This window comes from Rattus norvegicus, chromosome X, assembly GCF_021556685.1.
Source record: "Rattus norvegicus strain SHRSP/BbbUtx chromosome X, alternate assembly SHRSP_T2T, whole genome shotgun sequence".
Taxonomy (NCBI): Eukaryota; Metazoa; Chordata; class Mammalia; order Rodentia; family Muridae; genus Rattus; species Rattus norvegicus.
Genome location: NC_141554.1, coordinates 18,205,668 through 18,216,163, shown reverse-complemented (window position 1 = coordinate 18,216,163; position 10,496 = coordinate 18,205,668).

The window sequence follows — 10,496 nt, the reverse complement described above, 5'->3', positions numbered from 1 at the left end:
AATTCGAGGCTATCCTTTGAGGAAATCCTTAAAAAGATATAAGCTTGCAAGAGTAGGAATCAATCATCTCATCTCAACCTCTGTCTTGCTACTCACTGACCCTAGAGACTCAGTCCCCTTTTGTCCCTTCAAGTACTTTCTATAGTCCAGTTGGAAGAGCCAGTCTGAACAGGGCACCATCTGACTGCGTTAGATACTTGAAGTGGAGTCACTCTTCTGCAGCCATTAGAATACTACATACTCAATGAACACAGTTCTCTCAGCTTGGATTTTCTTCTTGTCTTCAAATCAAAAGTTCTACTCTCTGAGTTGCCTACTAGCCTTTCTTTCCAATCAACTGGTTTCAAAACTGATCTCAAATGAATCAGAATTCTCATATTTGTATTGAGGAACCAGGATAGTGGTATGACATGGATTATATATGTATGTCGTAACTGTCAGGTGGCCAACATGTGAAGACCCTATAAGAAATGCTTATTGACCAAGCAGTGGTAGCTCTCACTTTTAATCCCAGCACTTGGAAGGCAAAGGCAGGCAGATCTCTGAGTTTAAGGCTAGCCTGGTCTACTATACAGTGAGTTCCAGGATAGTTAGGGTTGAACAGAGAAAACCTGTTTTGAAAAATAAAAGTGAAAAAAAAAGACATTTATTGAAAATGTTCCAAGGATCTCACTGCTGAAAAGGGGAGCATCTCCAGTCATCATCATTGCGAACCTGGTGAGTGAGGACCGCCAGGCTCTAGCTAGGTGGAATAAAGACTTTTCTTCAATAGGCCTAAGTATCGTGTTTTCTATCTATTGTACAAAAGAGAATAATTGCAACCTGCTGAGAAGGTTTCATAGAAAGCAGTGTGGCAGTGGTGCTTTCAAAGAGAAGAGCATTGGAACACCTCATAGGCTTTGTCTGATGTGTAAGGCCAAGGAGGGTTGTGGAAGAGAAGAGGAACTGCTAGGTAAAGCCCACAAAGCATCAGAGAAACACACACCACACACACACACACACACACACACACACACACACACACCACACACACACACACCACACACACACACACACACACACACACACACACACATTTATATGTATGTATGCTATATATGTGTATGCCAAGTGTGCCTGCAGAGGCCATAAGAGGATGTTAGATTTCTTCTAGCTAGAGTTACCATGTCTGCTGGGGTCTGAAGTCCAGTCCTATGCAAAAGCAGCTAGGACTCTTAACTGCTAAGCCAACTCTCCAACCTCTCTTTTTGTTTTGATCAATATGTTTTTGCCATATAACTTTGTAGCCCCTTTCTCTGCACTAATTTGAATTTGGCCATGTGAGCTGCTAGGCGAACAGGTTATTGACAGATGTGAGGCAAGCAAGGGCTTGAAATAGACATGCTATTGACTCTGCCCTCTCCCTCTTGTTCCATTGCAGAAGGAAAAGCTTCCCCCACCATATGCTCATAGCTGCTGCCTAGTAAACCTGACTCCAAGATGAAAATGCATGGATCGTACCTGATTAATGCCTTGTACCCTGAAGCAGCTAGACCTATGGCGCGAAGCTGAGCTGCCCGAGAGAGCTAAGTGTGAGTCAGCTGCTACCATTATGCAATATAATGGTTCTTTACTTTGTTAGATTTGTAGCAACAGCTCACTATTTCAGACCCCTCATGAAATGGTTTTCATTCTACTCAAAAATGCTGCACAGGGGTAATCATATGAATTCTACTTTTTAAAAAAGACTTGAAAACTGATCTACAAAATCTTTTAAAAGGATCTTAAGTGGTCCAAGAACTCTCAATCCTATTATTTCAGGATGCTGACTGCTGGAATTACAAGTGCATTCACTTGCCCCATCTCTGTATTTCTTTCTATATCTCTGTCCGTCCGTCTGTCTGTCTGTCTGTCTGCCTCAATATTAATGGTTCTCTACAAGGCCAAGGTCTATTTCTATATATAACCACACTAACAATTAGAGATTTCACACGTAAGGTTGAAACAGTACACAGTACAATACATGGCAGTACTTCCTCGATACATTCCGGAAGGCTTAAGAACAGAATATTCAAGACAATCTTAAATTGGGCCTATTTATATCTCTTTCTGTCTGTCTGTCTGTCTGTCTGACTGACTTTTCATACCATTTTCACATTGAAAACAATAGATAAAGGTGACAACACTTGGCAAATTTCCCACTCCTTGAGCCTGACAATATTTTCCCTTCAAAAATACTATACATCAATATTTTTCTATAAAATCCTGGCACTCTCTTGGTGGATGTACATAGATTTTTTTTTACCTGCTCACCAAACTTATTCTCTTCTCCACCTAAAAAGACCTCTCTTGGAAAAGCCAAAACTGTGTGATTTGGACAAAACTACCCTTCTCTATGCGCACAAGCTACATCAGCCAGTCAAAAACCAACATTGCCTCAAACACCAATTACACTCTCTTCCTGAAAATTTGAACCTTGGGCTTAAACACCCGTGAAAAGAAGTACAGCTTAATATTCACACAGCCAGTGCTAGTAAATATGCTTTATGTATTATATTTATTCCTGGAGCTGTCATGATTCCAAATGGGCCCAATTTAAGATTGTCTTGAATATTCTGTTCTTAAGCCGTCCGGAATGTATCAAGTACGTACTGCCATGGGTTGTACTGTGTACTGTTGCAACCTTGCATGTGAAATCTCTAATTGTTAGTGTGGTTATATCTAGAAATAGGTCTTGTAGAGAAGCATTAATATTAAGTAGTTCACAAGAATGACAGTCCAATCTGATAAAACTACTGGCTTCATAAGAAGGGGGAAAGAGAGTTCATATGCCTAAACCAAGGAATGTTAGGCAAGGAAACAAGGAAGAAAACATTTAAAACCAAGGAAGAGACATGTCACCAGAACCTGACTTACAACATCTTGATCTCAAATCTGACCCGTTGAAGACATCCAGCCTACAGTATTTTGTTATGACCTCCCAGGCAAGCTAAGAACAGCATTCCTTTTCCTCTTAAGCTAAGCACTCATTTCCAGGTAGTCATGCCTCCATTAGATTGTCACCACTTGCCCCTTCAGAATATACAGGCAATCTGCATGGGTATCTAAGAGGGAAGAATGGGGATGCTGGCCTGTGGGATCTGTGTGCAGTTCTCACACCCCTGCAAAGCAAGTTCACTTCATCTGAAAACAAAATAGTAGTATTCATTTACCTTTGCTGAGACAGACTCTTTCTAAAGTGTTCGGCATTTTCCAATGCCTGAGAAAACCCTGGCTGAAGTAAGAACCCCCCAAAGCAAAAACAGAAGAACATGGGGACCAAAATTACCCACAAAACATCTATGGAAAGTCAGAAAATGTTGGCTCTTCCAAAGATCTCTAGGTTAGTTAGTACTCTTTGTCCAGCAAAGGTAACACTTGTCTTTATTGGAACAAGTCATTCACTCAACATTGAATAGGAGCTTTGAACCAGGAAGCAGCACAATTAGCCTGAAGATTTTTACTGCTTTAAAGCAAATGACAAAACGGAAGTTGCTAGACTAAGAATGAAGGGTTACCTTACATACAGTGAGCCAGATTGTGAGAAATCCCTGACTTCTCAAGGCTGGAGTCCAGATTTAAGCACTATAACTCAATAAGGACCTGAAGTTTTGATTAGCATCACCTCCACGTTGTGTGGGAACCCCGTGCAAGTACTTCTGGAGGAGCCAGCTATATAAGCAACTTAAGTTGCTACAAAATTCATGGGTTTCTATGAGCTAGAGTGATTTATTGACAAAGAATTCAGAATGATGAGCCTTGAGGAGAAATTTGCATATTTATTTACTATCCAATCAATACTTGTGAAGATTCTTCATAGTATCCTGGCACCCGTTCTTCCTGTTCAGGTCCAAGAACCATCTCTTTGTGTTCTTTATTGCCAAAAGCATCATTCCCAGAGAATTTCTTATCCCTCATTGCAAGAAAAAGGTAGCATGCAGTGCTGCTGCTGCTCACAATGTTGTGGCCATTTAGAATCTATTTTTGTAACTTTATAGATCTCCTTGCCTCCTCAGGACCCTCATCCCACTTACTGAATTTATTAGAACTCATTAATTTGCCCATGATGCTATCTCATCCAGATTGCCACCCATGAGCACTGACCTTCAATGTCTGTTTCAAAGACTATTAATAAGCTTCACTGATGGTCACAAAGTAAAGTCTTACTAAGTTTGTGAGAAAAAGCAAAGTGTGATTCATTGTGCGATCGTGTCACATGTAACAATTCAGAATGTCATAGCTGAAACATAAAACCACACACATCTTCCAATCATCTTTCCCCTCGATCTCTGTAGACTCCCATCCCTGAATTTCTACACTACGATTTCTTTGTATGTTGATCTCTGCCTTGGAATCTATCTTCCGGGCATTACATGGTCTTTGATCTTTTGAACTCCTGGCATGTGTAATTACTCCCCCAGCACTAGTACAGATGTGGACCTGTTAACAACGTCATGAAGAGAGGGTAGGTTTTGACTTTCTTCAGTGGTGTAGCCATTTTAATTGTCCATGCTTCCGTACACAACCCCTCACCCATACTTCTACAGGCAATTTTAATTAAGTTTATTGGTCAATCAAGTTGGACTTGGGTAGAATTATTTCTTCGGTCTATTAGTGTCCTATCTGGTGTGATTAGACATTTATTGTTCTATCCAGGCAAAGCTTGATGGAACTAGGTGGCTGGTTCTGACAAAATCAAACTATGGGACAGGACTCATGTGGGAAGTTTTTTAAAAAGAGAAAGGCAAGGGTGATGCAGAGGCTGCCTCGGGGGTGGGGGTGGGGGTGGAAGAAGAAGAGGTGGGGGAAGGGAAACAGCTTTTTATAGGGACCTAGGCACATGCCCGGGGAACTTACGGCAGAGTAGACAGTGGGAATGTGTGGCCTCTGTACAGCTAATGATGATGTGTAGTTGGGTTGTCCAATGGTGCTATTGTCACTAGTTGGGGTTGGCTGCAGAGAGGATGCATGATTGCCAACAAAGCTCACACAAATTCACGTCTGTTTTTCACACTTCACCTACCAGTGTGAAGACAGGAGAGGAACCCACAGGCAGTTAATGAAGAGTTGTGTAATACTTCTCTCTTTTCCGGCATGGACTGAGACCAATCCAGGAGAGCATGGTATGATGCTAGTTGGACGGGAGTGATGACATTGATCCAGAAAAGAAAAGAATCCGTTGCAGAACAATCAAGGGAAGTCCTTGGAGGTTGTGGGAATGCCGATCCATGAGGGATAAGTGATTCAGAGCCCAAGGAGGAATGAGAAATATCAGACATTTCAGCATGTCATAAGTGGCAGAAACAGAGTACAAAAGCAGCACAGCAGTCAAAGTAAGGTTAGGTGACAGCTTGTCATTCTCCCCCACTGAAACAAAACCTGGGGCAGCCCTATAGGTCAAAGCCCCAGAGTTCTCTAGAAGATCTGACCACCTCTTTCTTTAGGGATTAGGCCACGTTGAAGATGACTGAAAGTGAAGGGAGAGTCATGGAGCAAGTCCTAGACAAGGCTTTACCCAAAACATAGGGTGGAGGCATAGAAAATACTGAGGAAGATTTCAGTGGTCAGAGCCCCTATGTAACCAGGCTGTAAGGAGGTGAGGCCATGCCCAGACAGAACTGTAGGCCAATTCAGGCATCAAAGGGATATTGAAAGCTTCTAGAAAGAAATTCTAAAGCACAAGAACCCCTGGCACAAGACCAAACTAAGAGTGCCATTTCATGAGTCCAAGGTCCACACCAGCCCTCTTGTTGCAAATTCCAATGGCAGCCACTTAAGTGAGATTTCTAATGGTACAGCCTTGCTACACACCTCAAATTTTGGAAAACAGAGAGTTGTGTGGATTGTTCTGTTCCTAGACAAGCAATAAGTACCAGTACCTGTTTTGGCAAGCCTTGGGGGTGCTAAATACATGTATCCTTTGAAGAGATTTATTTCTTGTATCTGCCTTGGAGAAGTCTAGACAAAACTGCACTCAGAAGAATTTCTTCCAAAGTAGTCAACTCAGGGGATCCATATTCTCACTATATCGACATGCAGTCTTGGGTAGAGAATACCTGCCATATTCCAATATGTCTTGGACATTGTTTCCACCCTCCCCACTTCTGTGAAGGAGGGACGTCCTATTGCAGGCTTGTTTTCCTTTATTACTCCATATGAGTGATTAAATTCACCAATTAGATTCGAGATCATCTTCAGGTTCACTAATACTAAGTTCACATTTAGCATTACATTACCTACACATCGCATTGTAGGGTCAACGCTGCTGAGGTTTTAGGAATGCTAGTCCCCAGTGAATCACAGATAGTTTTCATTCTAGGAAATTGATGTTTTGTTAAATATATTTCAAGAGCATTTTATTTTCTTTGTTCAAAAACATAACTCTGAGCAGGAATCCATAGTCAGCACTAGAAAGCCAAAGTGTCTTTACTACGTAAAAGTAAAGCAACCTTGATGTAGATGGAGACTGGACTATAATGGACACATCAGCCTGACTCAGACAACAGAAAGCCAGACTGGAGTCAGATTTAGTATCTGGGAAATACTAATTTCTTTTGTCCACCCCCCTTCTCCCCTCCCTTTCCTTCCTTCCTTTTTTTTTCTTCCTTTCTTCCTTCCTCCCTCTCAGGCTATGTAGTTATCTGTTTTTATTATGTTTTATCAGCTCTGTTTGTCATTGGAGTGCCATTTCTGCTAGCTCAATCCACCGAGTTACTGAAACACTGCATGTCTCTCCCATTGCACCCATCCACCCCCACGCTTGTAGATTCACGTGGATTGCCTTGATTCTGACTCAAAGGAAACCTGAATTGTGAGGGTTAGAGTCTCGATATAGCAAGATTGAATTGAGAGAAGGAGGATTTTGTGCTCTGGAATAGATTCTGCTCACGTGATGGTTAGTCTGGTCCTGCCCTTATCCTGAGAGACACTGCCCCTATCAGCTAAATCCTTTCTGTTCTGAGAAGCCCTAATTAATGCACATGCTGATTTGTCCTTCCCTGCTGAGGACTTCAGATTAATGATGACTAGGTTCCATGTACTTTAATAAAAATAACAATGTTTACAATTTACTGCACCCTTACCGAGCTGGGAGCCCTCCGGTAACTCTTGAGTATTATTTGTCTCACTATATAGAGGAAGGAATGGAGGCGCAAAGAATTTCAGTGAGTTTCTCAAGGTCACACTGTTAGGAAGCGGTAAAGCAGGCTTCACACCAAGGCCTGTTGGATTTCCTAACACTTAACCACTTGTCATAGTGCTGTTATGTTTTAATGGCAAGGGGAAGTGAGCGATTTCATAAAAGGACTTGAGCACCATGGTAATAAAAAGGAGGGAGCGCTGTTGCATCACTATTACAACTACCCTGCTTTCAAGCTCCTAGCTTTACACTCTTGAAGTGCTCAGCATACTGATAGGGACGGGTGAGAAAGGGGGATATGGCTGAGAAGGCAGGAGCCTGGCTTTAAGATTTGCCAGCCAAGTAGGGGGTTCCATTCTTGCTTGAACATACAGCCATCACTTAGAAGACAGTTCTAACCTGTGGTGTGGGGACTAGAGAGAAAAGAGATGAAACCCCAGTTTGTCTAAAATGTTAGGCACTGACATCCCCATGGTTTGTGGATATTCACCCTGTTGTGTATCTTTCTGTTTTGGTTCATAGAGATGTTGGGCAGATCTAGGAGTCCACAATCTTTAAGGGAGAAAAGAGAAAATGTTGTCCAAAGAGACTCATTCTTGCCAAAATTTTGATCCTGCCCTTCTTCCTTCTACTTCTTATTAATCCTGATTTCTCTAGCTTGTGGCTGGTCTCCCCTCACGTTTTATGATACAACAACCTTGTGTCACCATATAATTCTTCTCCATTGTTAGCTATCCCTTGTCATCCATCTCTAGAGTTTACCTCTGGCATAGTGATGAGAACCTTTGGCTCTCAAATCAGACTGTGTAGGCTTATACACTCACTTGGTTTTGGCCTCCTAGTGAACACCAAGAGGGCAAATAGTGGCGTTTTTCTAATATTGTTGGCTGAGAGCAACAAAATTGGTTCACAGAAAATATTCTACTGTTCCCCTTGGCACCAAGGCTTTTTACTCCTAAGTTCGTTTGCCTTTTTGCTTCCTTTACTGTTACGGAGATAGATCAGCTTGGCCAGCCATTCCCCAGGCAAGGGGTCTTAGAGAGCAGAAGGCTGGAGCTGATGCAGATGCCATGGAGGAATGCTGTTTACTGACTTACTCCCCATGGCTTGCACTGAGGACCACCAGCCAGGGAGAACTGGGCCCTTCCATATCACATCAATCATTAATCAAGAAAATGCCCTTACAGGTATATTTGGTGGGGGCATTTTCTTAGTTGAGATCCCCTCTTCCCAAATGACTCTAGCTTGTGTCATGTGTATTGAGAAAACACTAGCTAGTGCATAAGGCATCTGGTAGAGTACTTTGAATGCTGAGACAAGGGGATGCATTTATTTAGGCAAGAATTTGAGATTCACTGACAGCTCTGTGATCAGGAAAAAGTGAAAGAAATCTACCTGAACTATAGCAGGATCCACTTGACAACATTTGGCTAGATATTCCTAAACAGTGGGAATCTGGAAGGGAATACCTGATATTGCCAGCACTTACCTAGATGTTCTTAACCCAAGGAAGTGGGGAGTGGATACTTGATACTGATAACCTACTGTCTTAGACTAGGGGATGAGGAAGGGAGCCTGAACCTAAATGTTGAGTAAGAGGAGCAATGGAAAACACTCAAGTATCTGGTAAAGTTGGCAGTGTGTCCTTTAACTTAGAGGAGTCAGAGAAGGATTTGGTGTGGTTTAAAAGGTATCTGAAGAGAGAAGTCAGGGAGGGGAGAATTTCTTTCGTTCTTACTTTTCTTTCGTTCATTCTTCCTTCCTTCCTTTCTTTTTTTCTTATATGGTATCAATGGAAGTTATATTAGTGATTTTTTTCATTGCTATGACAAAATTCCCAGAAAAAGCTACCAAAAGAAGAAAGGTACTAATTTGGCTCAGTATTTGAGGGGACAGCATGGCAATCAGCAAGAGTATGGAGAAGGCTGATAATGTTTTCAGTCAGAAAGCAGACAGGTGAAAGCTAGTGCTTAGCACACTTTCTCTTCTCTGCTCAGTGTGATACCAGTTTATCAGTGGTACTATCCATTCAGGGTGAGGGGTATTCCTTCCTCATTCAAAGCTCTCTGGAAACACTCTCATACATGCACCATGAGGTCTGTCTCCTAGGTGAGTCTAAGTTTCATGAAGTTGAGGAATAAAGATTTTCTCAGTTTCATTTTTGTTGCTGTGATAAAGTAGCTTGACTACAAGCCAATTAGACAAGAAAGGGTTTATTTGGATTCTAGTTCCAGGATAAAGTCAATCACTGAGGGGAAGCCAGGTCAGTACTCAAGCAGATAGTCACATCCCATGCACAGTTAAGAGCAGAAAGAAATTAATGCACCCACTCAGCCTGCTTGCTCTCATCTAGTCTTCTTAGGGATTTCCTAGGGAATGGTGACACTCACTATGGTCTGGGCCCCCCTACATCAATTAATGATCAATGCAGCTTTCCACAGAAATAGCCACAGGCCAACCTGATCTAAATAACTACTCAATCGAAACTCTCTTCCCAGGTACTTCTAGACTGTGGCAAGTTGACATTTAAAACTAACTAGCATAAAAGAGGAAAATAAGATTTTATATGGAAAACCTAGGCTGGGTACCAGAAGCAGAATGCAAAGTGAGTTTGTGTGCAAGTAGTTTTCTAAGAAGTAGTCTCAAGTTTGAGGGTCCAAGGAGAAGAGCAAGCAAATGGAAGCAGCCAGGCAAAGGCACACTCTGGGATTCTCGGCCTCAGCCCCAACCATCTATGCATGAGAAGCTCTGCAGAACAAAATGACCCTTTCCAAGCCAAGCCAGCAGAGGTTTCAGGCTCCTGTCCCTATCAGTCAACCACCATAGGCTGTTTGGGGTAGGTGGGCTCCTGGTCCTTGTAGTTCCCTACATACAAGAGCAAAGTGGTTCTCTTCCCTCAACATGAGTACTGACCTCCTGAGGCCAAACACAGGCAGGTGAAGGAACAGCACACAAAGATATGGGCTGTGTGCCAAAGGGCTGGGGTAGGGGCCAAAAACCTGGATGGAACCACAACCATCAGCCACCAAAATGAGTATTGTCTCGGAGAAAACAGTGATTTTCTGGTCAGGGTTTTGGCCTGGCTCATCCTCTTCCCCCTCTAGCCATCTGCTGCTTCCTCCAGCAATGGGATTTGGAATCCTGAGTCATTGCCTCTTGCTGCCTTTGCTCTGGATTCCCCCTTGCCATGGAAATGGGAATCCAGGATGCGTCTCTCCGTGTGGAGAAGCATACAGTTGTGGGTGGGACAGAGGAAGTGCGGGAGGCAGACTGAGATCTACTCAGACCTGAAGAGGGCTCTGGGTTTCAGCTCAGTATCAATCCCAATGATGTGGTTTCC